Source organism: Salvelinus namaycush, chromosome 4 (assembly GCF_016432855.1).
Source record: "Salvelinus namaycush isolate Seneca chromosome 4, SaNama_1.0, whole genome shotgun sequence".
Lineage (NCBI taxonomy): Eukaryota > Metazoa > Chordata > Actinopteri > Salmoniformes > Salmonidae > Salvelinus > Salvelinus namaycush.
The window spans coordinates 32,718,340-32,738,188 of record NC_052310.1 but is presented as its reverse complement, the minus strand read 5'-3'; the positions used below and the strand labels follow the sequence as shown (position 1 = coordinate 32,738,188).

General features: G+C 40.6%; 1 long non-coding RNA gene across 2 annotated transcripts; it reads right to left on the bottom strand.

Moving 5' to 3' along the window:
- Positions 1 to 490: 490 nt before the first annotated feature.
- Positions 491 to 5,953, bottom strand: LOC120045578. 2 transcript variants are annotated; one of them, XR_005476731.1, is made up of 5 exons: positions 5,915 to 5,953; positions 2,406 to 2,477; positions 2,201 to 2,267; positions 1,983 to 2,064; positions 491 to 838 (listed from the first exon to the last, which is right to left on the bottom strand). It is a non-coding gene; the product is annotated as an uncharacterized LOC120045578 (long non-coding RNA). The 2 variants fall into 2 exon arrangements; XR_005476730.1 differs by having other exon boundaries at positions 491 to 694.
- Between the last annotated feature and the right edge of the window lie 13,896 nt (positions 5,954 to 19,849).

Sequence of the window (19,849 nt, the reverse complement as noted above, 5' to 3'; positions counted from 1 at the left end):
AGGCACTGCACACACATGGTCATTTCCCATGACTGTGCAGGACAATATGCTCTCTGTCACTTCTGAGGTAATCATGGCCGGCCGTGCGCTCACCTCACACCGTATTATGATAATGTACTCTGATGACTACTCAGCTGAACCAGAACACATTCACTGTCACGGTATCTGTCTGACGAAATACCATAAACAGAAATGGTAGATTTGATGAATGGGTTTGATCAAAATAACCATTTATTTTAGTCCACAAATTGACTTAATCTGGTTCTTTAAAATATTTCCTAAGAGGCCCAGTTTTACAGAAAAAGATGCATTGCACATTGCTCAATAGGCATTTAAAATGGAAGGAAGTGTTACTTCTTGCACACACTGGACGGTTCAGCAGCTAGAATCTCAATGCAGAAAACACAGAAGACAGTGGGTCATTACGCAGGTAGACGTATTGTAGGCCTATACATAGGACTTATTTACTATGAAAAGACATGGTTAAAAAGTTAGATAGCTATGACTTGATAGATACACTTGTTCTATGGATGAATTTTAAACAAGGACCACTGCACCATTTCTGTATGTATTGTATTAATTGAAGTAACAAAGACCTTCCATTATTTCTTGGCATTAATACCATACGTACCGAGTCGATAGGGCTTGGAAACAGACAGGAAATACATGCTCCAGGGTGTCTGCTAGTGGCCAGCTACAGAACACACACAGGAGATACTTATTTTATTGCTGATAATCACAGAAAACATGCATTGTGTGTGTGTGTGTGTTCTGCGTCTCGTTGAACTCTGACTCCAACACAGTAAACAATGGCTGCAAGCGTCCGTGCCCTCTGTGCCTACATGGAGAGAACACACACAGCTCTGATCTGTTTAGCGCCATCTTTGAATTTGAAGTAGGATTAGCAACGGTCATCGGAATTGTTAAAAGGAAAAAAATATATACAACAATGAATGAAGCAACTTCAAACCTTCTGAAGGATTTAAAACATTTAAATGTTGACTGAATTATAGCACATAAAATATTGTACTGGCACAAATAATGAATGGAGTTCAGGCATTTCATTTATTGTAAAAGTTCACTTTGTCTTATAATGCACTCAAATACACCTTTTTAGTATATTAAGTATGTTTTTCATACTTTGACTAAAAAGTCACATAAGATAATAATTATTTTTCTTTCAAATGTGCCACATTTGCGTACACACACACTGGGCATATTTGCAAACATAAATGGGTTAAAAAGGGCTACAACCACCCAAAACGTGCTCTGTCTAGGCCTATCTGCCCTCACCGCCACTGTCTAGACTGCCTCATTAATTACTGTTGTCATGTTCTCTTGCATAATATAACAAGTGTGTCAAGAGAAGGATACCCACATTGTTTGCAAGATCAGACATAATATCACTATAATCCGAATGTTGATTTGAAAGTTGCTTTCTTTTCAGGGCATTTGTAAACATTTCAACTTTATTATAAAAAAGATTGCACCCAAAATCAACACCCACTAAAATAAAGCTATTTCTTGTGATGTGTCGAGATGGTGCAATAAATCTCAAATTAAGCATTGGCGTTCTTATAGATGCAATGTTAAGCCAATGTATTCCATTGAGCCCATTTCAGCCATTACCGGAGTGTGTTTGACAGGTCATTAGAAATGTTTCCGCTGTCGTTACGTCAATGTCAAAAAATGAATGGCCCAAGTAAGAGTGGGAGCCAGAGTAACACGAAAACAAACAATCCAGCAACATTTAAGAGGCAAGTGGATTTTGCGTACTCATCTCTCGTTGTGCAGTATCAAACTGCCACTTATTCAGTTCTCCATCAGTCAGTACAATGATCACACTGGCTGTCCCTTTAAAAACAGGTAACATATTTCCTCAATATCAGCCTATACATAGTCATATATAGAGATATCTGTATATATGGACCGACATACCAATGCAAAACACAGAGGGGCAATGTATCTGAGGTAAGTGTTACCTTCTCCAGGCCAACATCCATGAAGGTGTCTCCTCCTGATACCTCTCTCCTCAGAGCTGTTAGACCTCTGTCAATGGACTCCCTGTGAAGGAGAGGAGAAGAAGAAGAGAGGGACACAGGGATAAGATACAGGGAGAGAGAGAGATCCTCCTGAAGGGATTTGAAAGGTGAGATATTGGCAGTTGAAATGGTAAATTAATGACAGTGTAACTCAGTACCTGTTCTCTATCAGTTTCATGGTGATTCCTCCAGTTGAGACGATGAAAAGACACCCGTAACATGGGGCTGTATATAGACAGACAGGATAAACAGTACTGTTCTTTATTTCAGTGCAGAAAAACAGGATACAAGGAAAGAAAGCTATTTGGGACTACAGAGATGCATCTAAAGAGGCAAGCTGTACTACAGTATGAAAGCTCTTACATGATGAACTTCTCAGCCAGCTGCTCAACGAAGGAGTAGGTCTCTATTCAGTAGTGTTTCACACTGCCAGATCTGAAGGAACAAAACTAACACTACAATGTCCATTTTTTCTGTGAGCACCGTTTCAACCACTGCACCACCATGTGCAGGTGTACAGCATACGGTATGCATGAAAAAAAGTTAGCTTTTCGGTGTAGAGGTATGTAAGCTACACAACTTTGGTATGTGGAGCGTTAACAACCAAGATTCAACAGCAGTCAGTTAGATGAGCTCATTCTCAGGGAGCTAATGCTAATAATGCTAATGAGGGATAATTGCAGGTAATAACGCTGATGCTAAATTTATTTTTGTTTGCTTATTTATTTTTGTTCTTTTGCACCCCAGTATCTCTACTTGCACATCATCATCTGCACATCCATCACTCCAGTGTTCATGCTAAATTGTAATTATTTTGCCACCATGACCTATTTATTGCCTTACCTCCCTAATCTTACTACATTTGCACACACTGTACATAGATGTTTCTATTGTGTTGACTGTACGTTTGTTTATCCCATGTGTAACTGTTGTTTTTGTCGCACTGCTTTGCTTTATCTTGACCAGGTCACAGTTGTAAATGAGAACTTGTTCTCAACTGGCCCACCTGGTTAAATGATTAAATAAAGGTTAAAAAAATATATAAAAAATGGATATGCCGGGCCATACAGTGCATTGAGAAACTATTCAGCCCCCTTCACTTTTTCCACATTTTGTTACGTTACAGCCTTATTGGATTAAATCGTTTCTTTCCCCAATCAATCTAAACACAATACTCCATAAGAATTTTTTTTTTGCAAATGGTGTTAATAAAAACCGGAAATATCAGATTTACATAAGTATTCAGACCCTTTACTCAGTACTTTGTTGAAGCACCTTTGGCAGCAATTACAGCCTGAAGTCTTCTTGGGTATGACACTACAAAAAGGTTGGCACAACTCTATTTGGGGAGTTTGTCCCATTCTTCTCTGCAGATCCTCTCAAGCTCTGTCAGGTTGGATGGGGAGCATCGCTACACAGCTATTTTCAGGTCTCTCCAAAGATGTTCGAGTCGGGCCTCTGGCTGGGCCACTCAAGGACATTCAGAGACGTCTCGAAGCCACTCCTGCATTGTCTTGGCTGTGTGTTTAGGGTCATTGTCCTGATGGAAGGTAAACCGTCGCCTCAGTCTGAGGTCCTGAGCAGGTTTTCATCAAGGATCTCTGTACTTTGCTCTGTTCATCTTTCCCTCGATATGGACTAGACTCCCAGTCCCTGAAAAACATCCCCACAGCATGATGCTGCCACCACCATGCTTCACCGTAGGGATGGTATTGGCCAAGTGATGAGTGGTGCCTGGTTTCCTCCTTTGTGACACTTGGCATTCAGGCTAAAGTGTTCAATCTTGGTTTCATCTGGCTAGAAAATCTTGTTTATCATGGACAGAGTCCTTTAGGTTCCTTTTGGCAAACTCCAAGTGGGCTGTCATGTGCCTTTTACCGAGAAGTGGCTTCTGTCTGGCCACACTACTATAAAAGCCTGATTGGGGGAGTGCTGCAGAGATTGTTGTCCTTCTGGAAGTTTCTCCCATCTCTGCAGAGGAACTCTGGAGCTCTGTCAGAGTGACCATAGGGTTCTTGACCAAGGCCCTTCGCTCCGATTGCTTAGTTTGGCCAAGCGGTCAGCTCAAGGAAGAGTCTTGGTGGTTTCAAACTTCTTTCATTTAAGAATGGAGGCCACTGTGTTCAAGGATCTTCAATGCTGCAGAAATGTTTTTGTACCCTTCCCCCAGATCTGTGCCTACGGACAATTCCCTCAACCTTATGGCTTGGTTTCTGCTCTGACATGCACTGTCAACTGTGGGACCTTATATAAACAGGTGTGTGCCTTTCCAAATCATGTCCAATCAATTGAATTTACCACAGGTGGACTCCAATCAAGTTGTAGAAGCATCTCAAGGATGATCAATGTAAACAGGATGCACCTGAGCTCAATTCCGAGTCTCATAGCAAAGGGTCTGAATACTTATGTAAATAAGGTATTTGTTTTTATTGGTAATTTAATAAATTTAGAATAAGGCTGTAACGCAACAAAATGTGGATAAAGGCGTTTGAATAGTTTCCAAATGTACTGTATATACAGATCTCTCTATATGGTTCTGTTATGTATTTATATGTACAGGCTGGTACTGAGGAAATATGTTTTCTGTTTTAAAAAGGGACAGCCAGTGTGATCATTGTACTGACTGAGAACTTAATAAGTATGCAGTTTGATACTGCACAACGAGAGGCGAGTACACAGGCCACTAGCATCCTACTAGCAACGTGCATGCCCTTCCCACCTGGATGCAGTGATCACAATAGTGGTTATATCCAGGAAAGCCAAAGTTCCAACAGATGGGCCTATAAGAGATCATACAAAATATTTTGCTGTGACTCTTATGTGGATGATGTTAAAAATATTTGTTGGTCTGATGTGTTTAATGAGGAGTAATCAGAGGCTGCACTTGATGAATTTATGAAATGACTTCTTCCAATTATTGTTAAACTTGCACCTGTTAAGAAACTGACTGTGAAGGCTCCACGGATTGATGAGGAATTGAACAACTTTATGGTTGAAAGAGATGGGGCAAAAGGAGTGGCTAATAAGGCTGCCTGCACATCTGACTGGCTTACTGCAAGTTGAGAAATTATGTTAAACTTAACAAAAAGAAGAAACTGTATTATGAAGCCAAGATCAATGATATAAAGAATGATGGGAAAAAAACAATGGAGTACTTTAAATGAAATTATGGGCAGAAAGACAAATTCAACTCCATCTTTCATCAAATCAGATGGCTTATTCATCACAAAACCATTTGATGTTGCCAATTATTTGAATGATTATTACATTGGCAAAGTGGGCAAACTTAGGCAGGAAATGCCAACAACAAACAGTGAGCAACTGTATTCAGCATATTCTGCCCTTGAGTTGCGTACCCATGCAAAACTAGACAGATAGCTAACAACTAAGTCTTCAATAAAACTCCCAAGACGTGACTTTTCTTGAATGAATATATTGAAAACGTTTATGTTGTAAAACTGCAAAATACAGAAAAGAATATACTTTAGTATTCAATTCACACCGACATAATGTAGCTGTACATTATACATTTGAAGTTGCATAAATACAAAGCACGTGCTAAGGCACCATGCATCTGGCATGATGCCAAACCATATAGCTAATTGTTGGCTAACTCCTTTCATTACTCTAATAATGTACAACCATCTATGGAGAATAACAAAGCATATTACACTAGAAACAGTAACAAAACTACAGTATGGTATATTTTACAATTCGTTTGCATGACGCACGAGCAAAGTAATACAGCTAACGGCATACATGAAAGGCATTGCAATTTGTGTGAGTAAATGTAACCAACCAACATTGATATGTAAGCAACTCTATCAATAACAAGATTATCATCACTAGCTAAATGCTTGAATTGAACTTACAAACAAACATTTTCCAAGGCTGGAGCGTGACAAGAAATAACTACATTGAAAGACCTGCACCGTAGCGTTGTTTTTAGCTGCTTCTATGCGTGCAGAACGAATTCTCTACTTCCTGTTTGCGTAGTCTTTCTAAGTACCAGAAAGCTCCACTAGGGGGCGAATAACACCATGGAACACAATGAAAATCCATTTTAACCATTGTAATAAAATAATTAGTTACCTTCTAAATGGATGGCAGCACACAGCATACAATAAAATAAAAAAAAGCAGGGCAAGTTTGCGTGGCCATGCACGTCTCCAACTCAATCATCAAGTTTGCAGACGACACTACAGTGGTAGGCTTGATTACCAACAACGACGACGAGACGGCCTACAGGGAGGAGGTGAGGGCCCTCGGAGTGTTGTGTCAGGAAAATAACCTCACACTCAACGTCAACAAAACAAAGGAGATGATCGTGGACTTCAGGAAACAGCAGAGGAAGCACCCCCCTATCCACATCGATGGGACAGTAGTGGAGAAGGTGGAAAGTTTTAAGTTTCTTGGCGTACACATCATGGACAAACTGAAATGGTCCACCCACAAAGACTGCGTGGTGAAGAAGGCGCAACGGCGCCTCTTCAACCTCTGGAGGCTGAAGAAATGTGGCTTGTCACCAAAAGCAAACTTTTACAGATGCACAAATCGAGAGCATCCTGTCGGGCTGTATCACCGCCTGGTACGGAAACTGTTCCACCCACAACCGTAAGGCTTTCCAGAGGGTAGTGAAGTCTGCACAACGCATCACCGGGGGCAAACTACCTGCCCTCCAGGACATCTACATCACCCGATGTCACAGGAAGGGCAAAAAGATCATGAAGGTCAACCACCCGAGCCACTGCCTGTTCACCCCACTATCATCCAGAATGCGAGGTCAGTACAGGTGCATCAAAGCTGGGACCGAGAGACTAAAAAACAGCTTCTATCACAAGGCCATCAGAATGTTAAACAGCCATCACTAACATTTAGTGGCTACTGCCAACATACTGACTCAAATCTCTAGCCACTTTAATAATTAAAAGTTGTTAGTAATAAATGTATCACTAGTCACTTTAAACAATGCCACTTTATATAATGTTTACATACCCTACATTACTCATCTCATATGTATACACTGTACTCTATACCATCTACTGCATCTATGCCGATCGGCCATCGCTCATCCATATATTTATATGTACATATTCTTATTCATTCCTTTACACTTGTGTGTATAAGGTAGTTGTTGTGAAATTGTTAGATTACTTGTTAGATATAACTGCACGGTCGCAACTAGAAGCACACACATTTCACCAGACTCGCATTAACATCTGCTAACCATGTGTATGTGACCAATACAATTTGATTTGACCACCAAGCAAGCAGCACCATGAAGACCAAGGAGCTCTCCAAACAGGTCAGGGTTAAAGTTGTGGAGAAGTACAGATCAGGGTTGGGTTATAAAAAAATATCAGAAACTTTTTTTTTTTTTAAGAATATGGCACCACAACAAACCTGCCAAGAGAGGCCAACCAAAACTCACGGACCAGGCAAGGAGGGCATTAATCAGAGAGGCAACAAAGAGACCAAAGATACTCTGCAGCTCCTTCAGGGTTATCTTTTCATGGTGTCACGATCGTCTAATGAAATAACGGGATCGTCTAATGAAATAACGGGCCAAGGCGCAGCATACGTAGAGTTCCACATGTTTAATCAAATGAAAGTCACAAAAACAACAAAGAAGCATAAACGATCCATGACGCTCAAGCAGTGCTCACAACTACACAGAAACAAGATCCCACAAAAACCAGTGAGGAAATGGCTGCCTAAATATGATCCCCAATGAGAGACAACAATAAATAGCTGCCTCTGATTGGGAACCATACCAGGCCAACATAGAAAACAAAACACCTAGATAGGAACACCCCCCCTAGTCACACCCCGACCTAACCAAAATAGAGAATAAAAAAGGCTCTCTATGGTCAGGGCGTGACACATGAGTACAATTTAAGCCGTACACTCCACAGAGCTGGGCTTTATGGAAGACTGGCCAGAAAAAAGCCATTGCTTTAAGAAGAAAAATAATCAAACACGTTTGGTGTTCGCCAAAAGGCATGTGGGAGACTCCCCAACATATGGAAGGTACTCTGGTCAGATGAGACTAAAATGTTGCTTTTTGGCCATCAAGGAAAACGCTATGTCTGGGGCCTCTCGTCACCCAGAGAACACCATGTTTTTGATCGTCAGGGACTGGGAAACTAGTCAGAATTGAAGGAATGATGGATGGCGCTAAATACAGGGAAATTCTTGAGGAAAACCTGTTTCAGTCTTCCAGAGATTTGAGACTGGGACGGAGGTTCACCTTCCAGTAGGACAATGACCCTAAGCATACTGCTAAAGCAACACTTGAGTGGTTTAGGGGGAAACATTTAAATGTCTTGGAGTGGCCTAGTCAAAGCCCAGACCTCAATCCAACTGACAATCTGTGGTATGATTTAAATATTTCTGTACACCAGCAGAACACATCCAACTCGAAGGAGCTGGAGCAGTTTTGCTTTGAAGAATGGGCAAAAATCCGAGTGGCTAGATGTGCCAAGCTTAGAGAGACATACACCAAGAGACTTGCAGCTGTAATTGCTGCAAAAGGTGGCTCTACAAAGTATTGACTTGGGGGGGTGAATAGTTATGCACGCTCAAGTTATGTTTTTTGTCCTATTTCTTGTTAGCTTCACAAGAAAACATATTTTGCATCTTCAAAGTGGTAGGCATGTTGTGTAAATCAAAAGATACAAATCCCCCAAAAATCAATTTTAATTCCAGGTTGTAAGGCAACAACATAGGAAAAATGCCAAGGGGGTGAATACTTTCACAAGCCACTGTATATGAGTGCATTATAAGAAAATGAATTGTACTTTTACAATTAATTGAATATCTAAATTCCCACCAAAATGCCTGAACTCCATTCATTATTTATGCCAGTACAATATTTTATGTGCTATACTGTAATTGTCAATATCTGATGCATTTTAAACATTCAAAAAGGTTTGAAGTATCTTCATTCATTGTCCAATATCTTTTAACAATTCCTTTGACCGTTGCTAATCCTACTATGAAATGAAATATGGCGCTAACAGATCAGAGGTGTGTGTGTTCTCGTCATGCAGGCGCAAAGGGCACGGTCGCTTGGAGCCATAGTTTACTGTGTTGGAGTCAGAGTTCAACAAAACGCAGGTAACTGACACACACAATAATCCATTAGGTCTGTGATTATCGGCAATAAAACAAGTTTATCTCCTGTTTGTGTGTGTGAGTGTGACAGAGTTATTATTGGTGAATCCCATTTTTGTCTTGCCTTCTCCTACTCAACATGGAATCATACTGGCTGGTTTGCGTGGCTTGCTTACGAGTTTGAATCGTCCCAGTCAACAAGCGCCAAACCAGTGGGAAGTTAACTGTTGCAAAGCACTGTACATCAAAAGTGATTTTTATACTCCTAAGCGCAGATTGGAATGTACAAGTTATATAATTTTGTTTGTAAACACTTCTGGAATATTGTACACAAGATGTTTCCTTTGTGAATATTTGTGGTGCATTTTGTCAAATATAATTTCAGATAATGCTAGCTGGTTATTCACTGGGCATGTTGTGCATGTGTCTGGGCATGTTTATTGTATTTTGCAAAGCCCGCGTGCAGAGTTTAGAATGATACAGCATGTGGTGTGGCTGCATTGCATGACATGCTATCTGTGCTGTTTCCTTATCAGATAATAAATCCGTGTCTGGTGCTACATGCTGAAGTCCTTGTTGATGATTGTTCATAACACAATGCATGTTAAATGACATGTTACATGTGCCAAGACATTGCTGCCTCTAGGCATTTTGTTTGAAACTTCATGTTGTGTCACCACAGTTGCTGTGTTCCGTATGTCTGTATGTATTTAGTCAACCACACTAAGGACAGTGGGGTACTGGCGTTGCATGTTCTCTGGTTTTCATTAGTATGTCTCTACAGAAGACATGTCCGCTCTCAGTCAATGATGGAAGTCATTTCCAGTGGTGTAAAGTACTTAAGTAAAAACGCTTCAAAGTACTACTTAAGTTTTTTTGGGTATCTGTAATTTACTATTTATATTTTTGACAACTACATTCCTAAAGAAAATAATGTACTTTCTACACCATACATTTTCCGACGCACAAAAGTGTCCGATTCACACTTTTATAGAGAAAATCCCTGGTCATCCCTAATGAATCTGATCTGGCGGACTCACGAAACACCAATGCTTAATTTGTAAATGATGTCTGAGTGTGCCATCTATCCATAAATTAAAAAAACATGAAAATCATGTCGCCTGGATTGCATAATAAGGATTTTATAACGAAACGTTAAAGTATAATTTGATACTTAAGTGTATTTTAACAATTACATTTACTTTTCGTACTTAAGTATATTTAAAACCCAATACTTTTAGACTTTCATTCAAGTAGACACGTTCTCTGGAGTGATGAATCGCGCTTCACCATCTGGCAGTCCGACGGACAAATCTGGGTTTGGCAGATGCCAGGAGAATGCTACCTGCCCCAATGCATAGTGCCAACTGTAAAGGTGGAGGCGGAATAATGGTCTGGGGCTGTTTGTCATGGTTCAGGCTAGGCAGTGAAGGGAAATCTTAACGCTACAGCATAAAATGACATTCTAGATGATTCTCTGCTTCCAACTTTGTGGCAACAGTTTGGGGAAGGCCTTTTCCTGTTTCAGCATGACAATGCCTCCATACACAAAGCGAGGTCCATACAGAAAATGGTTTGTCGAGATCGGTGTGGAAGAACTTGACTGGCCTGCACAGAGCCCTGACCTCAACCCCATCGAACACCTTGGGGATGAATTGGAACGCCGACTGAGAGCCATGCCTAATCGTCCAACATCAGTGTCCGACCTCACTAATGCTTTTGTGGCTGAATGGAAGCAAGTTCCCACAGCAATGTTCCAACATCTAGTGGAAATCCTTCCCAGAAGAGTGGAGGCTGTTATAGCAGCAAAGGGGGGACCAATTCCATAATTAATGCCCATGATTTTGGAATGAGATCTTCAACCAGCAGGTGTCCACATACTTTTAGTCATGTAGTGTAACTTGGCAAAGAATAAAATGGTCACTAACAGGGGTGTAAACAAATTTGAGCACAACATTTGAAAGAAATAAGCTTTTCGTACGTATGGAAAACTTGAGATCTTTTGTTTCATGAAACATGGGACCAACACTTTACATGTTTGTATTTTTGTTCAGTATATATCAAAAAGGTTAGAGGACAACTTGTAGATGACAGCCAGCTACATTTTGGATTGTTCCATTTTGTTTCAAGTGGGTAGCCAACGGAAAGGTAAACACAACACTTTTGTTAAATCACTCATATTGATATCAATTAGAAATTAGAGCGAGGGCAAACGTTTGAATCTGATAATAATTAGTATATCACTGGTTAGAACAGAATTTGCTGAAGACAGTCATCCAAATTCTAGAATGTTGGATGGAAGTTTTGGGAGGCTGCCGAAACAGGAAAGGAAACAAATCAGTTGCTTTGTTATTTAACTTAAACGAATCACGACCCGCCATAAGATATCAATAGTGACAAAGGTTAACTGTTATTTGAGTGATGGTTTGACTCTCAAATCCATGCATAGGTGTGAGGCCAGAGATTTTTTATACAGAGAGCTCTGAATGTTCCATGCCATTTGAGTTTGAAAATGATAGAATTCAAAGTCCTAAAACCACCAACTCGTATGACAAATCAACAGACAAGACCAATGATATTGATCTGCATTAAGCAATCGATTGTGTCATCGGGATTACTATAAATGTTTATACTAACATCACTAATCTGAGGGAAAAAGGGTGTGCAATTACCCTCAATTCGATGTGGTCAAAACGTGAGGTTGTGTAATGTAGTAACACATACTGTCCACGTACAAGAAATTTTCACAATATAAATAAATGTAAAAGTCAATTTAGGCTAATAATGTACACATTTCTCCCTAGTTTAATAGAGTAAAAAAAAAATATTCCAATACAAGAATCCAATACAAAAATCCTATCAGATTTAGGAACCAGTCCTATCGGACAAAAATTATATAGGATATGTCCTATAGGATAAAACCCTATAGGATAGGTTCCAAAATCTGCTAAGATTTTCTATTGTATTTTATAGGTGGAATCATATAGGATTTTTGGACTAGGGGTAGCTCAAAACTTTGGCAAGCTTTTGAAATTTGAAGTTCTGAATGTAGGGCGAATATCAAAACTCAGAACAACTTTACCACAGTAACTAATGGCCACATTAAAGTTCATGCCAGGCTCCCTCCTACTCACTAAATTGAATTAAAAAAGTTACCATATACAGTATATATATAGCATAGGCCACACTGTTTGAGGAAATATATGATTAAAATAATTTTAATGACAACAGAAAAGCAGTAACTGTCACGGTCGTTGTTGTAAGAATCGGACCAAAATCGTCGCCGGAGGAACCGGACCGTGGATCGTCACCAGAGGCTCCGGACCGTGGCTCTGTACTGGGAACCCTCGCAGGAGGCTCCGGACTGGGAGCCCTCGCAGGAGGCTCCGGACTGGGATCCCTCGTTGGGGGCTCCGGACTGGGAACCCTCGTTGGAGGCATCGGACTAGGAACCCTCACTGGAGGCCCTGGACTGGGAACCCTCGCAGGAGGCTCTGGACCATGGATCATCACTGGAGGCTCTGGGCCATGGATCATCACTGGAGGCTCCGGACTGGGAACCGTCACTGGAGGCTCCGGGCTGGGAACCGTCGCTGGAGGCTCCAGGCTGGGAACCGTCGCTGGAGGCTCCGGACTGCAGACCGTCGCTGGAGGCCTGGTGCGTGGAGCTGGCACAGGGCGTACCAGGCTGGGGAGACGCACTGGAGGCCTGGTGCGTGGAGCTGGCACAGGGCGTACCAGGCTGTGGAGGCGCAATGGAGGTCTGGAGCGTAGAGCTGGCACAATGTGTCCTAGACAGATGACAACCTTCGCACGGCAAGTGCGGGGGGCTGGCACAGGACGCACCGGGCTGTAGAGGCGCACTGGAGACACGGTGCGTAGAACCGGCACAGGACGTACTGGGCCGTGTAGGCGCACTGGAGGTCTGGAGCGTAGAGCTGGCACAACGTGTCCTGGACAGATGACACGCTCCTCAAAGCGAGTTCAGAGAGCTGGCACAGGACGTACTGGGCTCAGGCCAGGGGCACAACAATGTATGAATTAATGGTTGGATCAGAATCCCAGTTATAATCATTGGCCTGTACAGAGAATTAAGTAAAACCACAAGTCCAAATCCCCATCTCCATCCATAGCTAATTTAGGAAAGGGACAATTTTAGCTAGCTATTCACCAGAGGACAACACAACCAGAAGCAACAATTCAAGTTTCTATCAATGAGGTATGCTCTCAATGGGATTTGATAGGAGAGACGCAAAATGCAAGCTGGCTTCCCACTTTTTTTTGGTGCACCAGGACCATTCCCAGTTGAACACAAGACTGATAGGTAATTTTTTTAATACTTTGTCAAGAGAGCCCAGATGCTCAGCCGGCAATAACGTCATACTCGTTTGGACCAAACAGCATCAGATAGCTGGCATACAGAGAGACACTGTTTCGCTCGCTTGGATGCTTTATCCTGGGAGATACATTCAGCCTCTTGCGAATTGAAGGGAAACTATGAAACGGACACATTTATTTATTTTTTGTGGGGTGATGCCTGGCTTCCCTTGGCATCCATAAATACTCACCACTGCAGAAAAGTTACTGGTGGCATAGCTTGTCTCAGGGAGGTTTTGTAGATACAGTATGTGAGAATGAATTGGGAAACCGGCCTTTCTGCTCCGGCAGCAGACCACTTTTCCAAACTACTGGATGGGTTGCATGGCGATATGCAGTTGGGAAAAGGAAAATAACGGACACTTGTCAAGGTCAAAGTGTAGGTCAAAGGCACGATGACAGGACTTCTCCTGTTCTTCCATCTCTCCTTTTACCGAGTGAAGTCTGAGAATAAAAATCCACATTCCCAACACCAGGGCTGCATTCCAAACATTTAAAAGACACACCCTCTCCCCTCAGCCCTCAAATTAAGTGGACACTTCTGATGACGTCTGACACTGCAGGGCAAGGGAAGAATGAATTAATTGTAAATGGACCGCTCTCTCCCGGAAATGTGTCACTCGTTCATCCCAAGGGTGTGTTTTCAGTCATTATGGAACTGTTGTGTGCTTTATGTGCTACAGTCAATTATGATTGTATTTCATAGCTTGGCTAGAAGACAACGCATCCGCAGACATCCTATTATATCAGGTCAATTGAAAATTACAATGTATAAGTGTGATGTCTGGGAAAGTTGCGCGCAAGTTAACGTTTCCAAAAGCTAACCAAACAAAAACATCATTACTTTTATGATACGTGTTTGGGCCGTCATGTACATTAGTAGCACAATTTCTAACTTATTTACATTCGTTTTTACTTACTTGTATGTTGACCTCCATATTAATTTTGGTTTTAAGTTTTGGCTGACTTTTCTTAGCGAATATACAATCATCACAAATTGAATTATGGGGCATTTAGGCCTGGAGTAAACATAATTGTACACTCGCAAACTCTATAAAAAACGAGGGCTGAGGGGCTTACAGTAAGTTGCCAACTTCTCTTCCTTGGCTAATCATTTGGACAGACGGCAAATATGGCCGCGGGATTCCCAAGGACATAGGATTCAGGGCCGAGGGCTGTCTACTTTGAGTTTGAAACGCAACCCAGGGCTAAAGACACACGACTGGCAGCTCTCGTCATCTTTCCGGGACAGTTTTGTTGACTAATACCGCAAACCAAGTCCCTCTTTACCTCGGCTTCCTCGCCCCAAGCATCCCCTGGAGGAATTGTGGAGGACAGGACTCAGCTCAAGATAGGAAGGCAACAGCCAGCATATTTCCCTTTTTCGGTATAAAAACGAATAATGTGAAAGAAATGTGAAATCCCAATAAGCCTTTGCCACAGTCGGAAGTTAACTAAATGTTTGTAGGCTATTTAACTATCCACTGCATTTCACTATGCACAAGAAAGTTCCCTTTTCTCTAGCCCCATAATTACCAGACTTCATTTGGACTTCAACATGAATTGCCTTGCATAAAAAGTAAATCTTAAGATCCACAATTATTTTAGTTCCTGCATTATGCTTTGAGGTGGTGGGGCCATAGAATAGATGGCAAAAAATGGTTTCACATAAAAATACAAATAAACATTGTTATGCTTGGTGAAAGTTGCAATTAAGCCTACTTAAATTGATTTTAAATAAAATACATGGAAAGCACACCAGTTAGCGGCAGTGGCTAGGCACACATCCCAGGGCACAGCGTTAATTGATTGACCAATTACTGTAATCAAAGTGATAGCAGTGTTGTAGATGTGTCATGAGATTTTATTGTTCTGGTTAGTGAGAGCAACTTTCTGGTGAAACGTTCATAAGTCTACTCAAATGTTAATTAATGATTCATCCACAATGTCTGAAAATAAGGATGCTGAATTGATTCGATTGTAGCCTATGGACGTAAAAAGTTAAAAACATATTCCATACAATTTATAAATCTTCCTATACACTTTTGTTGAAATATGACGTGAATGAAATTAACAAAATAATGATTGGTAATGATAGTAAATTTGAGTTTCAGGAAATGCATTAGCTCTGTAGAAGTTACAGTAGAGAAACACAATTTGGCCTCTCACTGGGGTGATAATAATGATAGGCTACTGAGGGGCTGTACAATGTTGCATTATTAAATTCCTTCTTATCCAAGGGGTCCAGCCTTGCCATTGGGCAAATGCATTATGCATACAATTAAACAGGAACGTTTTATAAAATCTAATTAGCATTTAGTCGATTATTCTGCATCAAGGGTTTAGTTAGGGTACATTGAGTAATCTCTTCCAGGCTGAGAAATTTGTGAAATAACTACCTACTATTACAATGAGGGTTATTGTCAAAATTAATTTTAAATGCTTATATTTTTTTCACTATCCCTCATACATAGTGCATACTTTGCATACAGTTGAATGTAAAGCAATTTTTACATAGGACCACTTCGAAATATTGTGGCGAGTGTTCTGTGGATTTGAAATAGCATTCTTACGCAATGAACGTATATTTATAGTAATCAAGCTTTTTCTTTGAGTGACATTTTCGAAATTCACGGCTTTGATTTGTCAAGGCAGAGCGCATGTGCGCGTGCGTGTTAGCACGCCTCACTGCACCTTCTGCTGATGGGGATAAGTGTGTGTGTGAGAGCAGAGGCAGTAATGAGGCAGACACTTTCGAGATCACTCACTCTCAGATACTAACAACAACCAAAGGAAGGAAGGAGAATCGTTATACCGGTCACGGTCAGAGCGCGCCTGCGGATGACCAGCCTCGTCGCAGACAACACACGCTACTTCAACGACCAGCGGGTATGTTATTTGCACGTGCAACACAGTTTTTGGAGTCTCTTGGATTAGTTGTTTTGCTTTTTTACCTTAAAAGGGAAAGTGTAATTTTTTTACCAAAGCCTTATGCCAAGACAGGTGTTTGTGATAGAAAACCGTGTCTTAATGTTTATCGGACAACTTTACTACATTTATTGGAAATAGACCTAAACCCCAATATAAGTGTTATTTAATGTGTAGTTTGATATATCCAGAGGAAAAATGACTTATTCATCAAAAGCCTATCGCCTACACTAAAATGGGCATAACGTCCAACCCAAGTGAATAGACCAACACATGTGAATGGACATTGTTTGCAACAAAACTGCAGACAGAGGCAGCTGCAGTGCAGATGGGAAGACAATGAAACAAACCGACAACCTGAGACAAAGGACTATAGAAGTCAAGCCCATATGCCTGCTCAATATTTAGGTAAGGGTAAATTTAGTTGAATGATATACATTAAGAATTTGCCACAAAATCATTGATAATGTTGAATAAAAACATATGCCATCGCTCTCATAAACTAGCTCACCCGTGAAAGTCAGTATTCCATGTCCATCCTTGTCTGAGGATGTCGGGAGATTACGTTGAAACCGGCCACTAGGAGCAACATTTAGTACTGTTACCTTCAAGTAGGTTTCGCTTTAGCTAGGGTGGAGGATAGGCATCTGCTTCTGACCCCACATTTGAATCCAGCGATATAAAGTTGTTTGAGATTTTTGTTTTAAGCCTATTCACTTAACCATTCAGAGTTAATGCCTAAACGTCACCAATTTACGTTTGAGAAACATGGATGAATGTCTAATTCTTACGTGCGATTGAGCGCCAGTTGCTGGGGATATTAACTCTCAATGTGGTTTTAGAAAAAAAAGTTATAAAATTGAGTGATTCAAATGCATAATACAGACATGATTAATTCAACACAACATTTTCCTATATGCCTATTTTTATCTGGAGTCTGCACTATTTGCTATGAAAAATAAAGAGATTTTATGGAAAACAATGAATATTTTTGATAAAATACATATTTATTCAGAGAAATAAATCAACTTCTACTCACCACTTTAATAGATATACCATTTAGATCCTAAGGAAATCGAATAGATGATACACTAAGACTTTTTTGTAATCTCAGTGAAAAATTGTAGAATGCACAGTAAAATACCTTAATTGTTTTACAGAATTAATGCTGAAAAGTTCAGTTAACTGTAATTGGAAACCTGTAGAAATGACCAACATACTGCATTTCTTTACAGTGATAACTTATGCCTACTTCAAATGTTTAGTTTCAGGTGCCAACCTCATGCTGTCAGAACATTGAGGGGAAGAAGAAAAAAAATTCCAGCCCCAAATTGTTGTAATGATTAGGCTTCACTATATACCACAGCCTCTGGGTGCCATAGTGAATAAACTGAGCCCAATAAACTGATTTGTGACCGCTGTTTGCACCATTACTACAGAGAAAACGGCTTGCATCTAGCCCAAAGATATGACCCATATTTTTGTGTTTTCCTTTCTAAATCTTGTTTTTACAGTATTTTACAGTATTGTAGTATTCTACAATAAAACAGCAATGTACCATATTTATTTACAGTAAATTGCAATGCCCTCTGGGTGATTTTAGGCTTAACTGGTAAATTATACCATAAATTCCAATGAAATGTTGGTTTAACTGTATATTGCTTTAAAAAAGTACTGTATTCCACCACACACAATACCTTACTGTCTTTTTGGATTGCCAAAATCCTTTTGACCAATATAGGGTGCATGGTCTTGTTTCTTGTTCATTAACATATTGAGGAGTGCCTTGTAAGAGGCTACAATTGTTGCACCTGTGAGTGAAAGTGCTGTAGTAGGTCCCCAACAATGAAATGTTTATAGGGGACAGATTGGCATGGCAGCAAGCCTCAAACCTATTTGCCATGTCCTTGGTATGTTTTACCTTGTAGTCACTACAAGTTTTGAAGCATTTGTTAAGGCCTCTAGAAGTGCAAGGCATTCATACATATTTGATATATAGTACCAGTCAAAAGTTTAGACACATCTACTCATTCCAGGGTTCTTTATTTTTACTATTTTCTACATTGTAGAATAATATTGAAGACCTCAAAACCATGAAATAACACATAGGAATCATGTAGTAACCAAAAAAGTGTTAAACAAATCAAAGTATATTTCATGTTAGATTATTCAAAGTAGCCACCCTTTGCCTTGATGACAGCTTTGCACACTCTTGGCATTCTCTCAACCAGCTTCACCTGGAATGCTTTTCCAACAGTCTTGAAGGAGTTCCCACATATGCTGAGCACTTTTTGGCTGCTTTTCTTTCACTCTGCGGTCCAACTCATCCCAAACCATCTAAATTGGGTTGAGGTCGGATGACTGTGGAGGCCAGGTCATCTAATGCAGCACTTTATCACTCTCCTTGGTCAAATAGCCCTTACAGAGCCTGGAAGTGTGTTGGGTCATTGTCCTGTTGAAAAACAAATAGTTCCACTAAGCGCAAAACAGATGAGATGGCGTATCGCTGCAGAATGCTGTGATAGCCATGCTGGTTAAGTGTGCCTTGAATTCTAAATAAATCACTGACAGTGTCACCAGCAAAACACCATCACACCATCCCACCACCACCTCCATGCTTCGCGGTGAGAACCACAAGTGCAGAGATCATCCGTTCACAAAGACATGGCGATTGGAACCAAAAATTGGGACTCATCAGACCAAAAGACAGATTTCCACCGGTCTGTCGTATTTCTTGACCCAAGCAAGTCTCTTCTTCTTTTTGTCCTTTAGGAGTGTTTTCTGTGCAGCAATTTGACCATGAAGGCCTGATTTCACGCAGTCTCCTCTGAACAGTTGATGTTGAGATGTCTGCTACTTGAACTCTGAAGCATTTATTTGGGCTGCAATTTCTGAGTCTGGTACCTCTAATGAACTTATCCTCTGCAGCAGAGGTAACTCGGTCTTCCATTCCTGTGGCGGTCCTCATGAGAGCCAGTTTCATGATAGTGCTTGGTGGTTTTTGCGACTTCAATGTTCTTTACATTTTCCAGATTGACTGACCTTCATGTCTTAAAGTAATGATGGACTGTCGTTTCTCTTTGCTTATTTGAGCTGTTCTTGCCATAATATGGACTTGGTCTTTTACCAAGTAGAGCTATCTTCTGTATACCCACCTACCTTGTCACAACACAACTGATTGGCTCAAATGCATGAAGAAGGAAAGAAATTCCACAAATTAACTTTTAACAAGTCACATCTGTTAATTGAAATGCATTCCAGGTGACTACCTCATAAAGCTGGTTGAGAGAATGCCAAGAGTTTGCAAAGCTTTCTATTCATTACAGGTGTGTCCAAACTTTTGAATGAATCTGTATTTATATTTGATATGCTGTAATATGAAAACA